General features: G+C 42.4%; 1 long non-coding RNA gene across 1 annotated transcript; it reads left to right on the top strand.

The window, feature by feature from the left end:
- Positions 1–271: 271 nt before the first annotated feature.
- On the top strand, positions 272–6,911 carry LOC109510961 (uncharacterized). The gene is made up of 2 exons (XR_002167216.1): positions 272–2,045; positions 5,543–6,911. It is a non-coding gene; the product is annotated as an uncharacterized LOC109510961 (long non-coding RNA).
- The last annotated feature ends 533 nt before the right edge of the window (positions 6,912–7,444 follow it).

The following is a 7,444-nucleotide window of genomic DNA, read 5'->3' as shown; positions in this document are numbered from 1 at the left end:
TCAAAACTTTACACCCTATTTTCTTGTCTTGCTGAAAACAGCTTGTTTTGGGTCTGTCTTGCAAAAGTGAGCCAGCCCTCATGAGTCTCTCAAGATGTGTCATTTAAATGGCACTCGTTCAGTTTGGTAATGCTGGTTGACGTCTGCTTTGATTTGGAACTAAAAAGATTTCGTTCCACAGTCAGCCTATTCGTACCATTCTAAAATCTTAATCAACAGTACAAGCAATGCTTGAAATGTCTAAAATGTTACAAATGTTAAATTGTAATGGTCATAAAAGTGTTGGGGGGGGGGAGAAAAACAAATTAACCATTGTGAAATAAAGCCAAAATAATATGAACAGGCCCTTGCATTCCCTTTGTCATTGGAAAAGTCCGAATGATCATCAAGCACCATGCTCCGCCCACATCAGACTGCGTCGGCTCATTTGAGCAATTTCCCTAGAAGGAGTTAAAACTGTCAAAATACAAGCCCTGGAGTACGCCCAAAATGCCGTGTTCAAAGTCATGTCCACACAATTTCATGTCGACCAGTGAAACTGGTGTCTGATATTTTTCTAACTTTTGGGGGCTTTTGCTACCGACTGAGTTTTAACATAACAGTTCAATTGAATGTAAAGAATGAAACAGTTTGTGTGTTTTGGTCATTGATGATGTGATGTATCTCCTGATTCATTTGGATGCGTTTTTCTGTCCATTGCCAGACAAAATGGTGTTTATTGGTGATTGGGGACCACTGTACTGTCGATAATTGCATTTAGTGCTGCTTGCTGGGTTCTGAGATTCATTTATCGAGCAAAAAAAAATTCCAAGCCGTCATTCTTGCCTCTAGAAATGGTGTTTAACCAGTCGCCTATTTTTTCACAACCCTTCACTGCAGCTGGATGTTTTAGAAGCAGGGAAATTTTTTTAAGGGCCCTTTGAGCCACGAGACGCGGCGTGGCGAAAGGGACGAAGACCTCATGACTTCCCACTGCCATGGATCTCGGGGGGGGGGGGGGGGGGGGCGCTCGGCGTCATTGTGGGACGCTTTTGTCTGATAAGGAGTCACGCACCACGCCGGATTGAAGTCATGTGCTCCTCATTGCGCGGCAACACAAGACAGCGGCAATCTGTCTGTCTGGCTTCATTTTTTAAAATGTTCTATGCACTGGTCCTTTTTCCCAGAAATTGTCTTTCATGTTGTCTGTCTCCTCGCAGTTCTAATGTGCATGTAAGCAGCTGCCAGTGTGCCGCTATGAAGATGCCCTATGCATGTCGAGTGGGTGTGTCGGCGCCGGGTCGAGGCTTTTTAGTGCACGGAGGGAGACTTTTAGCTGGCTCCTGGGGACACTTCCCTCCACACCCACACTACATTCTGATATATTCTCTGGACCCCATCACCACTGCTGAGATTTAAATAGACACAGGCCCAAACGCATGCTTTTCAGATGCATTTTTACAACCCATTTGTGGTCATTATCTCTCATGGCCAGATGTCAATGCCGATCAAATGTTCTATTAAATAAATCAAGCAACTTCCATTGTCCTGCGTTGACTCTAAGGCTGGATGCTTCCAGGCATATCGGATATAGCCTGTACATGTGAGATCATGGAAATCGAGTGCACAAAAAAAACAAAACAAAAAACACACACCCATGGTAAATCAAAACGACAGCAAATATTCAGGGGAGCCAAGTAGCGCTTTGACATCACCAAAAGCCTTATTCAAATATGTTCTACCATGCAGCACCTTGAAAAATCCCATTCCCTATTTTTTGAATGTATTTTTTTGATTCATTAAAATCAGCATAAATCTGAGAATTTCAAAACTAATGAAGTTGAAACGTATGAATATCATCTAATGAAGGCATGCCCACCATGACGAGCTGCATTTGTAAATCATCATATCCAAATTTAGTCAGACAGTGAAAGGACTAAATGCGATGTATTTGAAAAGTTGTTTTTTTTTTTTCCTCGACATGTAGTACTCACCAATGGACGAACGAGGCTCTTGTTAGAAAACTGCAGTTGTTTGTTTACATTCAAACTCAGCTTATAGCTAAGGTGAGTGACACATCATGTGGACCTTGCAACACCTCCAGTATGGGGCGGTGTTGTATGCTTTAATTAGAAGAGTATATTGTTTTAATTGAATTGAATTTTCAGTTACATTTGTCGCTTCTAATGTTGTTTTAAGGTTAGTGTCCTTTTTAAACCTGTCTAGACCATATTAAACCACATGAGATTTTTAGGGACAATCAAGCGCTCAGTAGGCTCCCAAGATTTTTTTTAAGGCCTGTACACAAGGAGAGCTCCAAAGTTTGAAATGCAAATTGAACAGTCAATATCTGACCATAAACTAACACAGATGCCATTCCCAAAATGCCCGTCAGCATGAAGAAGTGCAGTCCCCTGACAGAGTCGATGAAAGCAGAACATGATCATATTTGTAAAAGGTGACTTTTTGATAACACTTCTTTAATTGGCTCTCGTTTGATTGTGCAGGTGTCTGCTTCGTGAACACAACAGACGTACATCTGGCAACTGAGTGCATACACTTTCCCATTACATTTTGTCAGATCCCGGAAAGGATCTTCACGGCTTTAATTCAACATTTTCCACCGTACGCATCAATCAGCAAAAAATCTCCTTTCATTTTAACCAGGTGGTATATTTGCCTTGCTTTAAGTAGACACTTGTGAACGTTTAACATTTCACATAAAGTAATGGCGAGGCTAACAACTATGCCTTTTTGGGGGGAAATGTTGTCACTTCCTCGTGCACACAATGATGATTTCCCTATGGCCTGCATTTCTTGTGTACAGTGCAGCCCAGTCTCCATCAGAGTGTCAGACAGTCTCCAGCAGAAAACCGCAGGCGCTTTTGTACCGCCGAGATGTTAGCCGAAGGGAAAACAGCCCTCGCGTCTCGTCAAACATCGCTCTTTGAAAAATTCAATTACTATGTTTGACTGTGACACCACAGGATGTTCTAATAGAGAGAGCAGGATTCAGCATAAGCATCAAAACCACACTTTGGCGGAGACGAACATGATGACACATTTAGAACCGTTTTGTCTGACTGGCTGAATACAAATTCAAAGTTGTCATTGGACAGATAAGCTTTTTGGGACAGCGGGTTATTCCGCCTTGAGAAAGAAAAATGGAATTAGTTCCTTCCTTGTGGCTACTAGTCAAGTTCTTCAACACCATACTCATCTTATCGTTTATGGACACCGAGGCAAAGTATTCCCACGTGTGTGACAGTTAAGCATGTTCAAATGTCATGTCAAACTTTCAGACTGCTGCACTCAGCTGAGGTAGCAGCTGCCGGTCCCTGACCTTAAACTAGCTCAGAGGAAACAGTATACGACATGTCTGTATGGAAATGCCCGTAATGGTGGCCCCCTCATCCCGACCCTATGCATTTTTTTTAAAAAACTGCCAAGCTAGCATTTCGACAGTGTTTACGGTGCACAGTGTTACACATGCGCTCGATCCACTCGTGTCCCGGCATGCCTGTAAGTGTGTGCAACAGCGCCGATGTAAGTGTTTTCTCTGCGTAAGTGCATGTTGGAAGCCTGGCTTGTAATTCGCTCACAAGTCTTCCTCTGAACAGAGCTGTACGGCAGAACTGCAGGTCTGAAATGGTCTCAGCGCGGGTTCCAAAGCTGCCTGGCAGCTTGACTGGAGGTCCTCATAGTGGGAGGCTTCAGCACCATGCCGTCATGGTTGCCGCACACACTCCATTCCTCTGAATTTACAACTTTAGATTGGATACATGCTACCCCGTGTCTAAAAATGGCCAAATTCATGTTTTCACAAAACAATAGCAATGATCTGTCCTTACTTAATCTGTTATGTGTTACACAATATTAGACCATTTAACGCGGTGAAAATAGCTTGAAAACAAATCCGTTGCCACTCTCGAACGCAAAACTCTGTCTATTTCGTAGTTCTAAGAATCTGTGTGGCACGTAATGATGTGACGGGCCAGATCCGGCCCCCGCGCCTTGAGTTTGACACCTGTAGTTTCCAGCAAAAGGCGGGCAAAATTTCATGTTCAAAGGCCACATTTGATTAGCATTTTGGGGAGGGTGGCGAGACAGGTTCCGAGTGCAGGATCTAATCCTGCGATTGACTGGCTCCACTCCAGGGTGTCCTCACACTCTCACCTGAAGCCATCTGGACTAGGCACCAGCTCACCCGCCACCCTAATGAGAGCAAACGAGAAAATGCATGACTGGCGACCACCATTCATGCTTTGAAATCTTGCACACACCCCGAGAGCGCTCGCACGCCACAGCATGGGAATCCTCCCGAACCTGAGCCCACCACACTGCCGCGTTGTCTTTCCACAGGGTGCCTGACAACCACGCGCGGCTTTGGTTGAGTGTAACAGTCGTACGGCGACGGGGTCGAGGGGTCGCAACGTGCTCCTGACGGAGCCGCGTGCACGCAAGCTCGAAAAGAAGGCTAGAAAAGGAACTTAATGACCTGCGGTAATTACACTCCACTTACATGACGCAATGACTTCTTTACACCAAGCAGATGGGTAAAAGTGGTGTGGTTGGATGAGCGCAAGTGCTAAGTGAGTTAACCAAGAAGTAACACAATACTGTTGCAAGTCTATTTTTCCCTCACATGCTGGGTGGCTGACAACGCTTTCACCTGCCTTGGTTGCTTTGCAACAAAGCAGGAACTCTATTAATGAAGTCAAGTACTCGGCAGGCATAATTGGATTTTTTTTTTTCAACCGCGGTACTATGTAAATGTTTTGAGATAAGAGGTTTTGATTTGTTGCTCTGTGTATAACTTTTGAGTACAGACCGGGGGGAGGGGGGAGGGAGAAAAGAAAAAAAAAACATTAAAATACACCTTTTTATCTTTTTACAACGATCATAAAATTCCGTTTTCCCTCATATTACAACTTATTATAAGAATTATTATTATGATCATTGTTTTGTTGTTTTGTTTTTTCTTTTAATGTCTTGATGTTATTATCATGACATTCCAATGTTTTCCCCTCATAATATTCAAACTCTTTTCATACAAGCACAACTTTTTTCTCACTATTGTATACCGGTAATTTGGGATAAATGTCAACTTTGTATCATGTAATATTTACACTTAGTTTTTTTTATAGAAATACAACTTTTTCCCCCTCACATTACAGGTTTAGTGTCATAAAATCCTAACTTTTCCCCCTCATATTCATTTCCTTCCTTCACTTTATTTTTCTATAAAATTCCAACTTTTGGAACTCATAATTTTCACATTTCATTTTCATCAAACTATAACTTTGTTCCTCATATTATTTCAATGTCATGCATTTCTGACTTTTTTTTTTCTCCTCATATTATGTTTTATCATAAAATGACATCTTCCTTCATCATATTATGACTTGGTCTTAAAATGACAAGTTGAAGCATAGGGCATCATTTTTGTATTTCAAATTTCCAACTATTGTCATATATATGACAGTATGACTTCATTTTTCTTCAATCTTCATATTTTATATACATATATATATATATATATCAAACTCAGCTTATAGCTAAGGTGAGTGACACATCATGTGGACCTTGCAACACCTCCAGTATGGGGCGGTGTTGTATGCTTTAATTAGAAGAGTATATTGTTTTAATTGAATTGAATTTTCAGTTACATTTGTCGCTTCTAATGTTGTTTTAAGGTTAGTGTCCTTTTTAAACCTGTCTAGACCATATTAAACCACATGAGATTTTTAGGGACAATCAAGCGCTCAGTAGGCTCCCAAGATTTTTTTTAAGGCCTGTACACAAGGAGAGCTCCAAAGTTTGAAATGCAAATTGAACAGTCAATATCTGACCATAAACTAACACAGATGCCATTCCCAAAATGCCCGTCAGCATGAAGAAGTGCAGTCCCCTGACAGAGTCGATGAAAGCAGAACATGATCATATTTGTAAAAGGTGACTTTTTGATAACACTTCTTTAATTGGCTCTCGTTTGATTGTGCAGGTGTCTGCTTCGTGAACACAACAGACGTACATCTGGCAACTGAGTGCATACACTTTCCCATTACATTTTGTCAGATCCCGGAAAGGATCTTCACGGCTTTAATTCAACATTTTCCACCGTACGCATCAATCAGCAAAAAATCTCCTTTCATTTTAACCAGGTGGTATATTTGCCTTGCTTTAAGTAGACACTTGTGAACGTTTAACATTTCACATAAAGTAATGGCGAGGCTAACAACTATGCCTTTTTGGGGGGAAATGTTGTCACTTCCTCGTGCACACAATGATGATTTCCCTATGGCCTGCATTTCTTGTGTACAGTGCAGCCCAGTCTCCATCAGAGTGTCAGACAGTCTCCAGCAGAAAACCGCAGGCGCTTTTGTACCGCCGAGATGTTAGCCGAAGGGAAAACAGCCCTCGCGTCTCGTCAAACATCGCTCTTTGAAAAATTCAATTACTATGTTTGACTGTGACACCACAGGATGTTCTAATAGAGAGAGCAGGATTCAGCATAAGCATCAAAACCACACTTTGGCGGAGACGAACATGATGACACATTTAGAACCGTTTTGTCTGACTGGCTGAATACAAATTCAAAGTTGTCATTGGACAGATAAGCTTTTTGGGACAGCGGGTTATTCCGCCTTGAGAAAGAAAAATGGAATTAGTTCCTTCCTTGTGGCTACTAGTCAAGTTCTTCAACACCATACTCATCTTATCGTTTATGGACACCGAGGCAAAGTATTCCCACGTGTGTGACAGTTAAGCATGTTCAAATGTCATGTCAAACTTTCAGACTGCTGCACTCAGCTGAGGTAGCAGCTGCCGGTCCCTGACCTTAAACTAGCTCAGAGGAAACAGTATACGACATGTCTGTATGGAAATGCCCGTAATGGTGGCCCCCTCATCCCGACCCTATGCATTTTTTTTAAAAAACTGCCAAGCTAGCATTTCGACAGTGTTTACGGTGCACAGTGTTACACATGCGCTCGATCCACTCGTGTCCCGGCATGCCTGTAAGTGTGTGCAACAGCGCCGATGTAAGTGTTTTCTCTGCGTAAGTGCATGTTGGAAGCCTGGCTTGTAATTCGCTCACAAGTCTTCCTCTGAACAGAGCTGTACGGCAGAACTGCAGGTCTGAAATGGTCTCAGCGCGGGTTCCAAAGCTGCCTGGCAGCTTGACTGGAGGTCCTCATAGTGGGAGGCTTCAGCACCATGCCGTCATGGTTGCCGCACACACTCCATTCCTCTGAATTTACAACTTTAGATTGGATACATGCTACCCCGTGTCTAAAAATGGCCAAATTCATGTTTTCACAAAACAATAGCAATGATCTGTCCTTACTTAATCTGTTATGTGTTACACAATATTAGACCATTTAACGCGGTGAAAATAGCTTGAAAACAAATCCGTTGCCACTCTCGAACGCAAAACTCTGTCTATTTCGTAGTTCTAAGAATC

This window comes from Hippocampus comes, unplaced genomic scaffold (genome assembly GCF_001891065.2).
Source record: "Hippocampus comes isolate QL1 unplaced genomic scaffold, H_comes_QL1_v1.1 scaffold7, whole genome shotgun sequence".
NCBI lineage: Eukaryota > Metazoa > Chordata > Actinopteri > Syngnathiformes > Syngnathidae > Hippocampus > Hippocampus comes.
This window is presented reverse-complemented; position numbering and strand designations above follow the sequence as displayed.